We start from the raw sequence: 15,911 nt of genomic DNA, 5'->3' as shown, positions 1-15,911 counted from the left end.
GTGACACGTTGAACGTGTGCGTGGGTCTTATAACCACTGTCTTCCTCTCTTTTTCACACATTCTCTCCATCTTTCTCATAATGACTCTGTCCTCCTCTCTTTTTCATGTACGTGTTTGTGTGTTTGTGTGTGTGTGTGTGTGTGTGTGTGTGTGTGTGTGTGTGTGTGTGTGTGTGTGTACCTGACAGTGTTGTATATCATCAACCAGTGCATGGACCACAGAGCTGGGTCCTCCTTCAGCTCCAAACAGGTTCAGGTCATCCAGGGCCTCCAGTGCTGCCTGCAGGGCAGCGACAAACACCACAACACAAGTATTACATGACAGCAGGGTATTGCACATGGGTAGAGACTGAGAGGCCCTGTGGGAATCAGAGGGTCACCAGTTCTTCCCCACCACCAGTTCACTCAGGGACACTAAACCCCTAATTGCTCCCTGAGCGCTATATTAATGACATCCACTGTTCCTAATATAGTTACAGTAGGATGGGTAAATGCATTTGTGCAAACTAAATGAACTGTTGAAAATACCCTAACAACAACAACAGTCAACTTGCGGAACTACTTGTGTTGGCGATCATAATCTGTTGTCGCGTATTACTATTAACTAATAACTGGTGCTTGTACTACTGTTGCATAAAAGTAATATCATACTCATGCTGTTGAACTGAATATCAGCACGGCTGTGACTATCTTCAGCACTCAGCCTGTAACCTCATGCTTATAACTGACTCACAGCTGTGTTGACATACAGTACAACAGCACTCCGTCTAGTGTAATATTGTTTATTCTAGTGTCCCTATTCTGGGCATGTAATAATAGGTAAACATTTGCTGAAAATAGGTGAATATTCTGCAAAGTTATTCAAAACATATATAGCTATTTGACATAAAACAATGTATACTGTTATGTATAGGGCTTAAGTGGTTAAGTAAATCAGAGGAGAGGAAAGAGGACAACAATAGTATATAGTATAGAACTGATATCACAGCACATGAACACATGAGAACATGAGTTCAAATCCCTGCTCCAGAATACTAGTATAATTATAGTATAGTATAGTAAATAACAGAATAGAAAAGAAAAGAACAGCATAACAGCAGAGTATGGGCTCAAATCCCAGCTCAGAGAAGAATAGACTTGTACAGTACAGAACAGATAACAGCACAACAAACATCACAGCGTGGGTTCAAAGCTCTCAGCTCATATTGTGTTGCTGCTGTCAACACCACTAATGATGAATGTGACCTCCTGACAGGGCGAGTAGAGAATGTACCACTGTGGTGCCCCTTTCCATTAGGTCTGAAATTAGCCTGTGTGTGCATGTGTACTAGGTTATGTTGACATTCTTGGAAACCTCTGAGGTTTTACTACTACTGTATGAACCTGATACCCTCACGACCAACTGAACCAAGGATAACACGGGGGCATGCCATGTGTGTGTTTGTGTGTGTTAGGGTTAGTGAGCAGAACTGCAGATTTACGTTGCATTCATGCGTACAGTATGAATGAGAGACTGAGGACACATTGAATATATTGAAAGAAGGCGAGATTGCGTGCCTGTACACGAGCGAGCGAGAGAGAGATAGTTAGTGTGGTGAGTGTGACGAGGAAAAAGAGCACGCGTGTGTGTGTGTGTGTGTGTGTGTGGCTGGCAGGTATATCAAAGCAAAGTATTCATTATCTCCTCAGTCATCCATGAACCATTACATTCTCAGCTGCCCAACATCGTCTCTCTCTCTCTGTTCTCTCAGTGTGACCCCGGGGTCTGTGCAAAGGTCACATGTGGTGACTGCACAGAGGTTTCTATGCTAACAGTAATGTTTATGGTCATAAAACAGATATGTGTTAGGTTACTTGTTCAGATCTTTTTGTATTCAAATTAGTTTTTTCTTGACCACAAATGTGAAGAATGTCATTTAGATAGCATGTTGTTTAGGCAGATGCTAGGTTCATTGTTTATCCTGATATCCTAGTTTCTTTGAGGCACTACATTGTTCTCTCTCCACTCTACTTATGTGACTGTTTACCTTGTTGTTTATTGACTAGAGTTCATGCTTACTCTGCTCATTCTGATCTCGCTCTGGGTAAGAGAGTCTGCTAAATGTGTAAATTGTCATTTTAACAGGCATTATGCATGCTGGTTTGCACTATCAACCTTTTTTCATGAAAATTAATATAGCGGAGATTCACGCAGACAGTTTGATATCATCTGGATTGACCCGAGTGCTATGAGCCCGTCCCACAGTACAGAGCACCCACAGTGTCAACATCTGTCAACCTGCCACATCTGACTGCATAGCCACTGAGGAGGGTACTATGCATTTATGATGTACATTTTGTCACCAGCTCATCTCCACGCAAACATCCAACTCTGTCTGATGAGTGGTTGTGTGAGGAGATTCATTGCTACCCTAATCTTTATAATTTATGTTTATAAGCCTATAAAGACAACGCAATTCTTCACTACTAGTATAGTGTACTAGTATATATGTGGAACACTTGTGCGTCTGCAGAAACCAAATTGTAAAATAAATACAATTATGTATGTGTCCACTATCCGAAAGTATAATCAGGCCTTAGCGGTATGGTAGCTAATGTTAGCTCGCTAACTTGCAAACAATACCTACTGTTGGGACAAGTTTGTGTGGTCTTTTGACAACACAACCACTACTTTAATTTGATAAATGCCTTCTTTTCTTTTTGAATTGACAAGAGTGTATGAAGAAAAGTGTAAACAACTCTGTGGGACGGGTCCGGGAGACTCAGAGTAAACAAGATGATAAAACTGTCTTTATGAATTTCCGCCATTGATGTATGTCATTATGTGCATTCATACCAACCTTGGCCATGCCTATGGAGCTGGCGTTCAGCTCGGTGACGCCCTGGTTCGTCTTGTCACCTCTTTCCCACATCCCATAATCCTGTGGGACACCAGAAGATGCAAAGTATTGTCATGACAACACAACCTACAGTACTGTTAACATTTTGGGGTGAATACATATATTTGTGGCACCTTTGTGACAAGTACCCTTGTCCTGCTTTCTGTTTCTTTTTTTTACCCCCCCCCCCTTCACCCCCAATTTAGTCATCATGCCAATTCCCTGTCATGTCACTACTAAATTCAGTTGGTCATGTGGGAGGGTGCAGACAACCACGCGACACGCGTCTCCTCCGATACACATGGAGTCACCAGCCGCTTCCTTTCACCTGACAGTGAGGAGTTTCACCAGGAGGACGAACACGTTATTCCTCCCTGTTCCTCTCCCCACTGAACAACCTGCAGCAGTCACTAGCGCAGTAACAGAGATCACCGTTCCCTGCCAACTTTCCACCTTCCCACCCTTTGTTTGGAGCGCCCAGCCAAGCTGGAGGCACCAGAGGATTCAAACCTCTAATCTCTACGGTGGTGGGCAGGACCTTTACCCTGTGCAACCTAGAATCCCCCTGCTTTCTTTTCAAGAATAAAAACAAAAACGGTCACCAGCACCACCTGATTTCTCCTGCCCCGTATCCCTCCCAGCTCTCCAACTGTCTGAATGGATGTGCAACATTTTGGGGGTATGCTTTATACAGTACAAAGAATGCTTACAGCAACTTTGTAGGCAGCCTCTATGTAGAACATCAGGTTCTGAACCACATCCACTTCGTCTAGCGTGTAGACAATATGGAGACCTGGAACGAATATGGACCCCACACACACACACACACACACACACACACACACACACACACACACACACACACACACACACACACACACACACACACACACACACACACACACACACACACACACACACACACACACACACACACACACACACACACACACACACACACACACACACACACACACACAATTTGTTTATAGGCAAATGGACCGGTACTCTCTTCTGTTATGAGACAGTAACTGTACATATATATATTATATTATATAAATATTAATCCGTTTATTGTTTAAATTAGGAGTCACCATATTGATAATGCAGCAAAGAACCTATTAAGATGCTTATTAAAAGTATGAGGATAAAGACTATGGAGCATTCTGCATTGTAACACAGGCATCATCTGTGTTATATCCCAGTCACATGAGACAACACGATCAATACTCAGATCAATACCCTGAGTGTTCAATCCAAGGCTAAAAGCATTTAATTTGCCTCACATCGTTTAACTACTGTTTCAGAGGAACTACGCCAATGAAAGGGAGCATCTGCCTCTCACACACACACACACACACACACACAGTACATTAAAGCACAGTCTCACCTGAGGCAGTCATCTGAGCGAGGAAGAGGAGGAACAGAGAGGTGGCGTCCACCTGCAGATGTCCCCACTGGTCATCAGACACCACCGTCCCACACGTCCTGATGTTGTACTTGGCATGCAGAGAGTCTGACGTACTCTTACTGTACTTAAACTTCTCCACCTTATCCAGCTGTGGAGGTAGAGAGTAAGAGGTAGGATTATTGGGCGGATGAATGGATGAATGGATACATGGATGAGAAAAATGATGGCTGGATGAAAGTACGGAAGGATGAATAGATGATGAAGGATTGCGCGGGTAGGTACACTAGGTGGATTGAGGGATGGATGGATTTATATATTGATGGGTTGAGGCCGATTGACTAGTTTGTGAATTGTTTCTTTCAACAACCTGTGTGCACACACAGTCTCAATGTTTGTATACAAATAACTGGTCAAACACAGACACACTAGGGGCTAGGACTGTCACCATTATTACATAAATGTCTAATCGCAATTATTTGAGATAGTCGCAATTATTTTTTGCATAATCGTCATAATAGTTTCCATTTTGATTTTTTTTTCACACATTTTCAAATATAAAAAAGAAGAAATAGCTGATCAACAAGCTTACAGCGCGCCACAAGCTTGTAGATCAGCTATTTCTGCTTTTTTTCCTACATGTTTAAAATTATTAAATAGTTCAATAATTTCTTTGTATATTTAAGTTATTAATCATATCTGCCCTGTGCATTTTTTTTATTACAAAGCCTAAAAGGCAAACAGAAATTAAATTCGTATTCATATGTTCAATGCCAAACACACAATTAAATCGTTAATCGCAATTACTTGAGTGACAATTAATCGTCACCTTAAATGTGTAATCGTGACAGCCCTACTAGGGGCTCTATTTGTATTTCTCCCCAGGGGAAATTAGCCATTGTCCTAAATCACAAGTGTATGTGTGTGTCAGAGAAAGGCCGTGTTTAGTTGGAAAGATTGTGTTTAGCACTGTTGACATATACCTGTCTCATAATGCACTGAAGAATCCCTCTCATTAGTTTCACCACACTCTAGAGAGGAACACAGACACAGACGGTGACATTTCCAACACAGCATCCTCTGTAGGCACTCGGGCACAGAAATATGACACTACTGTACTCCATGCCAACTGGAACGCTCTCTCAGCACAGGGGAAGGACACGGACGCAAGCATGCGCGCACCACACACACCCACCCAAACACTCACACACACTCACACACACCCACATACACACACAAACACTCACACCCCCCCCCCCCCCCACACACACACACACACACACACACACACACACACACACACACACACACACACACACACACACACACACACACACACACACACACACACACACACACACACACACACACACACACACACACACACACACACACACACACACGCACATAACCCCTGACTGTGCTTTCCCTGCAGGATAGGCGAGACACAATCCTTGAGCCTGGACCATATCCAAAACCAGGGGTGGGCAACCTTTTTGGGCACCTGATCACAGCCGTTTTCTAAGGCTTACGTGATCACCCAGTACCAGACAGTGAAAACCACATCTTAATTATTATTATAGCCTGCTAAGTGCTAATTAGAATAACACCATTATACAATGAGGTATTCATCTAATAATTAAACCTAACAAAGAATGAGTCAATAATGTAATATTAATAATAAAGTTATTAAGTAATTCTGACTATCTGGAGAGAAAGATTTTATGGAAATCATACAACAACGGTTGTTTTTGATCAACTCAATTGATCACATCAGTAGCCAACTCTGATCACCTGGTAGATCAATAAGAGGTGGTTGCCCACCCCTGTCCTAAATCATCTTCAATTTATCCTAGTCCCAAGCGAACTACACACACACACACACACACACACACACACACACACACACACACACACACACACACACACACACACACACACACACACACACACACACACACACACACACACACACACACACACACACACACACACACACACACACACACACACACACACACACACACACACACACACACACACTACCTGCTCCAGTTCGTAGGCCTTGGCCTTGTCCTCATCTCGATCAGCGTTCTTCCTGTAAGCCAGACTGAGAGCCCAGACTGACAGGATGCTGTACACGTTGTCTCTGACCCAGGCATCAGGCTGCTCTGTGCTGGCTGGTAGTAACCCTGTTACTGGGTCCTATAGACACAATAAAACACAAAGTAACCCTGTTACTGGGTCCTAGACAAAATAAAACAGAAAGTAACCCTGTTACTGGGTCCTAGACAAAATAAAACACAAAGTAACCCTGTTACTGGGTCCTAGACAAAATAAAACAGAAAGTAACCCTGTTACTGGGTCCTAGACAAAATAAAACACAAAGTAACCCTGTTACTGGGTCCTAGACAAAATAAAACAGAAAGTAACTCTGTTACTGGGTCCTAGACACAATAAAACATAAAGTAACCCTGATACTGGGTCCTAGACACAATAAAACAGAAAGTAACCCTGATACTGGGTTCCAGACAAGACAAAACATACAGTAACTTTGTTACTGGGTCCTAGACAGGACAAAACACAGTCACAATAACCCTGTTAATGGGTAAATCTAACGCTTAGATATATTATCCCCCCTGCTACATTTTCTTGAAATGTGTGCTCTGAACAGGATAATCACCCCAAACTTTCTGTTGCATGCATGGCCCAAACCCATTCATAATCCAATATGTGGTGTGTGTGTGTGTGTGTGTGTGTGTGTGTGTGTGTGTGTGTGTGTGTGTGTGTGTGTGTGTGTGTGTGTGTGTGTGTGTGTGTGTGTGTGTGTGTGTGTGTGTGTGTGTGTGTGTGTGTGTGTAAAGTGATGTGATGCTATTACCATCATCATCATCCCTTGCTGCCTGCTGTTATGACATAACATGCCTGCATGTCATGACTTTGGGAATCGGTTAATCTGGATTGGAGACACGGTACAGTGCAGAGGTTTAATCTCCTCACAGCAGGACAGATAGAGAGGTTGGTTTGAACTTAAGTTAGCAGCACAGGAATCATGTTCATTTAACAGTACGAGCCAGGCGAGAATATGTTTTGTTTGTGGGGCGTTTTAGCTCACAGACTTAACACTAAAAAAACTACATTCCCTTTTAGAAGATTTTAGATAGTGACCACTAGTCAAACGTGAATTTCTCAATCCCCAGAGTTCTCCTGGCACTGCAGGCACTGCAGGAGTATAGCCGTCTATAAGAGTGTCTGTGTGTCTGGAGCTAATTATCGCTAGAAAGCCGCTAGAATTATCATCAGCGCCAAATGTATTGTGTGTGTGTGTGTGCACTGTGCAGCACACTGTCAGCAGGCCACAGAAGTGCCTCCACTCATGTCTTCAACCTCATCTCCATATGATCCACCAATGCTCTCACTATTAGATGGTACTTTTTCAGTCTACTCTCTGTCTCTCAGGGGGATAGCGCCAAAGTTTACACTACATGCCGGTGACATCATTTCCAAGGATTTTACTATTTATTTATCTTTTACTGATGCAACCACAGGGGCTACTATTTAGCATGCTGACATTCCTGGAAGTAAAATACTATAGTTTTAGCTTGGAATCCGTCTGACTCTCAGCTGCACCACTGCCAGGGTTGCATTGCTCATGGGACGACCTAACACGCTGTGCAACAACCTTTTTGAACAGGAGCACACGCAGGCACATCGCACATACATAGATTTAAAACAACTTTAAATTCACGTCATTAAAATAGAGTGCAACCACGTTCCAATTCAGCAATGCAACACTGCATTTGATGTACTGCTAAACATTAAATACCTCCCAATCAAAAACAAAGCATGCTGCCTGCATATTTGGCAATATAAATATGGACTGAAAGAATCAATATTCGAAAGGTATAGATGGGATGGGATATTCTGTAGTTATGTGTATGTGTGTGGAGAGAGAGACTGTGTGCAGTCTGGATGATGGATGCGCTTTGAGGCGTGTAAATTACCGTAATGATGAATGAAAAATACTTGTTATTTCTTTTTGTTATTATTATATTTTTTTGTTTAAAATATTACCATGGGAAGGGCCCGACATGCTTAATGCTTCTCCCCAACCCTTTTTCGGGGACTTGGACAATTATTATGATTGACATTTTGATTATTCTTATAATTTTGTATATTATTGTAAATATATAAACCAAATGAATGAATGATTTTTTTTTCTCTTCTTCCTTGTATAGTTGTCCAAAGGATATGAAAATAAAACCTAACTGAACTGACAGCCATTATCATTGTTGGATAAATAGAACTTAACTTGCGAGGTTCACAACTTGCTTAGGCTACATTTTACAACTGGACGACAAAGGACACAGCAGAAGTTCATGAAACTAGCTTTCCTCACTGACAGATGTAGGCCACATGTGATCAAACAAGCTAGTGAGGTTACATAAGCAAGCAAGCACTGCACACCAATTGATTGGCAGAGTCTAAGCATGGGGGTATACAATTGAATTCACCTACAAACAGTTACAAATAATGCCATGGTACTTCATTTGTGCTGACTGCCCTGACTATTTTCATTGAAATATGTAAAGACATGATTTGCAGTTTTTTTTGCACAATGCTGACATTTGAACTAAGCAGCTTGTGATTCCTAAAAGTGCCTGTAAACTCAGATCATTTTAGGGCAGTTGTGGCTTTATTTCACACAGGACAGTGTAGAGACAGGAAGCTAAGGACAGACTGGGGAAAAACATGCAAGTTTCAACACAGGTTTACATACAGAATCGAACCACAGACATTGCAATAACCGCTGTCCCTCACATCATCTCAAGTGTCACACGTTTTGTTGGAAGAATAATGTAAAAATAATCCTGATAGGTGTCAATTTGTACAGAGAGTTTAACTCAGGATGTTACTGTGTATCAGTACAGTGTAGGTAGGGCTGTGGTTTGTCTGGATCTGATTCAAAAATCCACTCCGAAGTGGCGTCCTTTTGCAAGATGTTTCTACTAGTGGTCCAAATAAACTAAAAACATGAGCTACATTCCAGAGAATTGAGTCAAGTCCAATGCTAGACCAGAATGCATGATCTGAATCAATGGTTGTGCCGTTTACATTTTGCAGTAAGACTAGGGCTGCTAGCCTGCTACTATCAATTATCTTCTTAGCGATTCTTCTATTGATGACTTTTTTGATTGACAGAGAAGTTTGTAAATTGTTTTGTATATTTTGTATGCATTTTTGTATTTATTTATCAATGAATCAACAAAAAAATCTGAGATAGTTTTCATATTCGACTAAATCAATTTGTCTGATAAACCACTTAAGCCCTATTTTATACCTCTTCGTACAATAAAATAGCAGATCTACCAGCTCACAGCACATCACATGTTGTGAGCTTGTAGATGTGCTATTTTTGATAATGTATCATTTTATTAAATCCATTAAATCAATTAGTTTCATTAACTGTTAATGTGCACCCATATGCATTTAACCATATCTCACTACAACTGTAAGACATAGAGATATTTACACTCCAATCTTCTCCTATCCAGTTACTGTCAGATCAGTGCTGTTCTAGGAAATGACTGGAGGAGAGGAGGCTATTCTAGTCTATGGGTTCAAGTGTGTGTGTGTGTGTGTGTGTGTGTGTGTGTGTGTGTGTGTGTGTGTGTGTGTGTGTGTGTGTGTGTGTGTGTGTGTGTGTCATTTAGCTGCAGAATGATGAATGACATGGCATGTGAGTGCATGTGAGTACACGTGTGTGTGTGTGTGTGTGTGTGTGTGTGTGTGTGTGTGTGTGTGTGTGTGTGTGTGTGTGTGTGTGTGTGTGTGTGTGTGTGTGTGTGTGTGTCTGTCAGTGCAGAGTTGAACAGTTACAATATTCTACACTTTCAGTGTCAACAAAAGGTTGCTCTTACACACACACACACACACACACACACACACACACACACACACACACACACACACACACACACACACACACACACACAACTAATAAAGCAACAACACTCACTTGGTATTTCAGGATGGTTTGATGAACAATGCGAGCATAGTTGTCGAGTTTCACGCCTGAGTTACTTCTGCTTCTCATGTTTGATCCTCACGAAAACCAAACAAACTTTAAACTTTGCATTCATTAAAGTACAGCCATGACTACATCCACGTCCAGAACATAGACTGTAAAGAGTCCCAAACTCTGATAGCAGCAGCACGGCGGACGGTGAGGTTTCTGAAGCGTGTCTGTCAATAGAAATGAATTGTTATGACAAGCGAACCGACAGAGCTGTGTGGCAGGGTTGCCAGGTTTGGCGAAAGAATCAAGCAAACAGGTTCGAGCTTGTAGATCGGCTATTTTCGAATAAAATCTTGAAGAAAAATGTGAAAAATGTGGAATATTTTTTGAAACATTTTAACACCACAAATCTTGTATGGGGGTCCCTGGCATAAAATATTTTCAGATGGGGGTCCGCAGACCAATACATATTGATTGGGGGGGGGGGGGGTCCTTGACATGAAAATATTCGGGAACCACTGGTTTAAACAACATTAGGAAACAAGCCCAAATAAGCAACTACACTAGACACAAGCCCCCCCAAAAAAGTCGCTTATAATAAGCAGATCTGGCAACGCTGCTGGGCGGTTACTAACATCACGTCACCAGGCTTTCCACACTCTGCCCAGTGGTGGATAAACTAAAATACTCACAGTTTTTACTTTAAGTAAAAGTTTAAGTATCAATAATTTATACTGCCATGTAGTAATTAGCCCTGAAACATATGACTGTCATAGCGTCATGTGAACCATGGCTATGTAGAAATACTCTGTTAGGGCACGGTCACCCCAAACTATGGCTGCCCACTGATAAACTCAGGTTGTGGGCAGCGGCAGCCGACTATTTTTTGCAGCCAGCGCATTCTAAAGAACGGAGTAGCTTGCAGCCAGAGTGTTGAAGAGAGAGTAACGTCACGCTTTGATCTCGCAGCAAAGCGGGCTGCTATGGGCTATAATAGTTCCAAACATTGGAACTATCTCATTGAAATAGACAGAGCACTTCCGCTGTCCATTCTTTCATTGGGAGTCAACGCTAGTGTCATAACTCTCTTATACGGCTCTGCTTGCAGCGACTTCTGTCCCAATAACCAGTGACGCACCTGTCACTCACTTTCAGGACCCTCCCATGCAACAGCTACAACCAGTTGCTCTATCGCGAGCCCTTCTCTTAGCAGATGAGTGAGGCTGGGAACGAGGCTAATCGCGAGCACCATGTCGCTTCCTGAGTCTTGGGACAGTCCTGTCCTCGAGCATTATCTGCTTCAAATAGACAAGGTGTATGAGCAATTGGTTCTTAAAGTGGGGTCCGCGTCCGGGACCCCCAGGGGTCCTTGGGGGGATACCAAGGGGGGGTCCCCAGCAAAATAATAAAGCGTCACAATAATTTTAACACTTTTATCCATATTTTATACTTTGACTATTCAAAAATAGCAGATCTACAAGCTCAGTGCAGCAGTGCTGTGCTACGAGCTTGTAGATCTGCTAAATTTTTTTTAATCTTGAAAATGTATCTTCACATCTTTTTTAACACAAACATTTTGAACACAAATCTTTGCTTCTGGGGGCCCCTGGCACAACATGTTTTCAGGGGGTCCTTGGCACTAAAAAGTTTGAGAACCACTGGTATAGACGAATCCACAGACGCGCTGCCTGTAGCTGCCTGTAGGCGGCCATTGCTGCGGTGTCGCGTCCGCAGAGCGTTGACACCGCAGCAATGGCTGCGCCCAGGGCAGCGCTCCGTGGATTCGTGTTATAAACGCAACACGCGGAAAGATGCGCAAGACCACCAAACCACGCCATTCCCATTGAAAAGCAATGGGCATTGGGTGGCGCGGCTGGTTAAGGTTTTTTTTGTTTGCAACCAGGTTTATTTTAGTGGACAGTCCTGACCTGTTGTGTCATTAACAGCTAACACCTGCTTCAACTGCTGAGGGTCACCTCACCTGCCTGTATGTCCTGCATGTCCACACGCACGCACGCACGCACGCACGCACACACACACACACACACACACACACACACACACACACACACACACACACACACACACACACACACACACACACACACACACACACACACACACACACACACACCCAACACCCCTACACCCACCCACCTGTTTGTTAACCGCAGTGGTAGGAACAGATGTATGAAATTGAAAACCATAAAACATTTGATTCTGTGTCAAAAAATATTTTAAAACAGCAAAAAAGGGTATTTATTAAATATAGTATATCATATCATTTAATATTCAAATATGTTTTGACACGTGTGTTTTTATGGTCATGATTCACCAGGAGCCAGGATGGATTGGTTCCAGGCTTAAAATAATTGATATAAATATTTTCGGAAATCTCTATGGGGAAAAATAATGGGTTTTCTACCTGTGGCACCACAAAAAGGGTCACCACGGCTATGCCCTATATCTCAGAGATTAAATGCAACCGCTTTGCACCTTGCACCTTACTTTGGACCCAAAATATCCGTCTATTGTACATAGCAAAAGTAGGACACATCCCCAATGCATGTGTACCATGTGCTTTTTAGACCATGAGGCACTGTAAGGTTTTGTGGTGTAAGGAGGACCTTACTACCAGGATGGTAAGCAGGACTGAGGTGGACAGCGATGTCTCTAGAATGATGAGCCAGGCAAAGATGGTTTCAGAGTTGTGCCATTTACTTATATGCCAACACCTTTAACAAACATTTGGCAATGCATGGTTACAGCATGTCTCAGGCTGGCAGATACAAAAACAGACCTCGCTCGTTTGCCCAAGCTGGTACACATATAACCCCCGGACTATACCATCACCTCCATAAGACTGTCAGGGCACTGTCACATTCCCCCTCTAATACACCCTTCAAGAGCAACATCTACAGACACTCAATTACCAATTACAAATACAATGCCAACACAAGTCAAAACATACGTCTAATCAACTAAAGAAATACCAAACACAATCCAAACCAATCTCTGGCCCTTGGTTGTTTCTTGGGTGTTTGGGACTGTAGACTGTAGATTATATTTGTAATGTAAATATGAGGAATTATTAAGACTGTATTGTTATGAGTTATTACACCATATCATTGAGATTGATTTTAAACATTTGTTGGAATTACATTTTTAACTGTCTGATACTGTAATATGTATTTATGTAATGTAATGTAATTATTTTGTGTGGACCCCATAGAGTCCCAGAGAGTAATGTATTAGCATGTCTTGTCAATCACATCAGTCGATATGCATGTCTATTAGTCACCTTAGTCAGGGGGTGTTCTTCAGTGCCCTCACAGGCACCTTGCGCCTTATCTTCTCTACCAGTGCTTAATTTGTGTTAATAAAATTGTTAGGTGCTGGATCTCATGAGCCTGATTATGTTAAATATATGTTTTCAGAAATTAAATAGATTTGACCATATAATAGCCTAAGAAAGGCCAAAAAACAACAAAAGGGCTACTGTTTCCACATTAAATAATGCATTTATTTAATGCTAATTATTATAATTTTTGAACGATTCTGACAAAAGATATGTGTCCAGTGCCCTTTGTTACATACTGTAGCTAATATTCTGCATTCATAACAAATTCTCTAATCACTTCAGATTTTCATGTATACAATATAGATTACACTCAAATGTGATGGGGATAGTTGGGAGGAGGCAAGGCAGTGTTAAGGGGTATAGGGTCTTTCATGTAGGAAGGGGCCAAACGCCCAAAGGGCACTTTTGTCTATAGTCATACTATAGTATGACTATATAGACCCTCCAGAAAAACGCATATATATTGCAAAATATGCGGAAAGTTCCGAAATATGGCACATAATTATGCAGGGGTAATCTTTTTTTCTAAAAGGTATGGCTATAAATGGGGTGGAAAGTAATTACATTTACTCAAGTAATGTACTGACATTACTCAAGTATTATACTGTTACTGACTGTACAATTTTCAGGCACTTATACTTTAGTGTTCATTTTTCAATGCTTTAGACTTCTACTCCACTACATCTCAGAGCCAAATAATTAAGCATTGTGTTAGTTCATGCAGGTCACAAGAGTCATATGCGCCTAAGCTGTAATCAGCCGTCAGCCTGTTGATTGTTTTCAACATCTGCCACACTTTTCTACACACCAATCACAGCTCATTCGGCTCAAAAAGGTCTGTTTAAATATTGCTCCCTCTTACACTGGATCTATGCTTTTCAATTGCTGCCACACACATGCTGCTGGCACAGTTTGCCTCCACCACCCTAGCCTTCACCCTCTAGTCAGAGTCTTGAATGGCACTAAAGTTAAACAGAATGTTAAAATTAAATTCATTTGTGCATGACTCTGAAGTAAACTGCAATTCAAATTTGCATGACTCAAGTTAATCTGATTAAATGTCATGCCCGCATGACACTTGTCAACCTACGTGGGGTTTTGCATAGCGTTCCCAGATTTTGCTTAGCATGCTGTATTCTATTTGTTGCAATATATGGTTAAATCTATTTATGATGTGAGTGGTCCTGACTGAATTGTAGTATTTACTCCACTACAGTTATTTGAAAACTTGAGTTAATTGTTTTGATTGATTGATTGATTGAATACTTTATTAACAGTACAGAGGTACATTTATACGACAATGCTAAAAGGATAACACAAAAAGCCCTGACAGCTTGTTTCCATTGTGGCTACTTTGTCACGATGTGACGCGTTGTGACACATTGTGAGCTATCTAGACTGGTTATTTTCTAAAACATTTTACACATTTTTAAAACCTTTATGGGTAAAAAAAAGAATGAGTACTTTTACTTTTGCTACTTTAGGGCACGGTCACACCGCACTTTTATTCTACCTATGAGGATGGATTCTGCCAATGCATTTCAATGGGAATGGAGCGTTTTTTTTGCAGAAATCCGCAAGTAGTGGTAGATTTTGAGAGTTTTACTCAAGAGGGTTTACTGTAGGTTGTATGTGTGAAGCTGCATGTTTTATATATGGAGTTTTAATCATTTTCATTTTTGGCTTATTCTGTCCTGTCCCGTGCATGTGTTCAATTTACAATTTACAGTTTAGGCATTTATAGTAGCATACTTTCTTATCCAGACTGACTCCACGTGTTTAGTGAACTCTAGGCAATAAACAAGGTAAATAATCACAAAAATAGAGTGCAGAGAGAACCTTGCAGGGTCTCAAAGAGAGACTACCAAAACAGGTAAACAATGAACCTAGCATCTGTCTAAATCACATTCTTGATATTTGTGGTTAAAATAAATGAATGAATCTAAAAAATAAATCTAAATCTGAAAAAACAAACAAACAAACAAACAAACATAAGAACTAGTGACCAAGATATGTCTGCATAGTAGTTCTCCTATCATGGTGAATCACTAGCATCAATCGAAAGAATAGGTGGCAAGAAGGGGTACCGAGAAAGTGAAGTGCTAGGAGGTGAGGTGAGGTGTTCTCTGTAAGTTGTGTGTGTGTGTGTGTGTGTGTGTGTGTGTGTGTGTGTGTGCGTGTGCGTGTGCGTGTGCGTGTGCGTGTGCGTGTGCGTGTGCGTGTGCGTGTGTTTGTGTTTGTGTG

At 41.6% G+C, this 15,911-nt stretch overlaps 1 pseudogene across 1 annotated transcript in view; it reads right to left on the bottom strand.

Annotated features, from left to right (window-relative positions):
* LOC308101179 (phosphorylase b kinase regulatory subunit alpha, skeletal muscle isoform-like) overlaps positions 1-10,553 on the bottom strand; it is a 33,858-nt pseudogene extending 23,305 nt beyond the window's left edge. The window contains exons 1-7 of the transcript XR_013934994.1: positions 10,307-10,553; positions 6,334-6,492; positions 5,271-5,318; positions 4,270-4,438; positions 3,590-3,672; positions 2,841-2,921; positions 182-280 (exon numbers count right to left, since the gene is read on the bottom strand). The product of XR_013934994.1 is annotated as a phosphorylase b kinase regulatory subunit alpha, skeletal muscle isoform-like (transcript). The remainder of the gene's footprint in view (positions 1-181; positions 281-2,840; positions 2,922-3,589; positions 3,673-4,269; positions 4,439-5,270; positions 5,319-6,333; positions 6,493-10,306) is intronic.
* Positions 10,554-15,911: the final 5,358 nt, after the last annotated feature.

The sequence above is a fragment of the Gymnoscopelus braueri genome, assembly GCF_963280865.1.
Source record: "Gymnoscopelus braueri genome assembly, chromosome: 15".
In the NCBI taxonomy this organism is placed as follows: domain Eukaryota; kingdom Metazoa; phylum Chordata; class Actinopteri; order Myctophiformes; family Myctophidae; genus Gymnoscopelus; species Gymnoscopelus braueri.
Note: the sequence above shows the minus strand (reverse complement) of the source record. Positions and strands in the feature narration are given on the sequence as shown.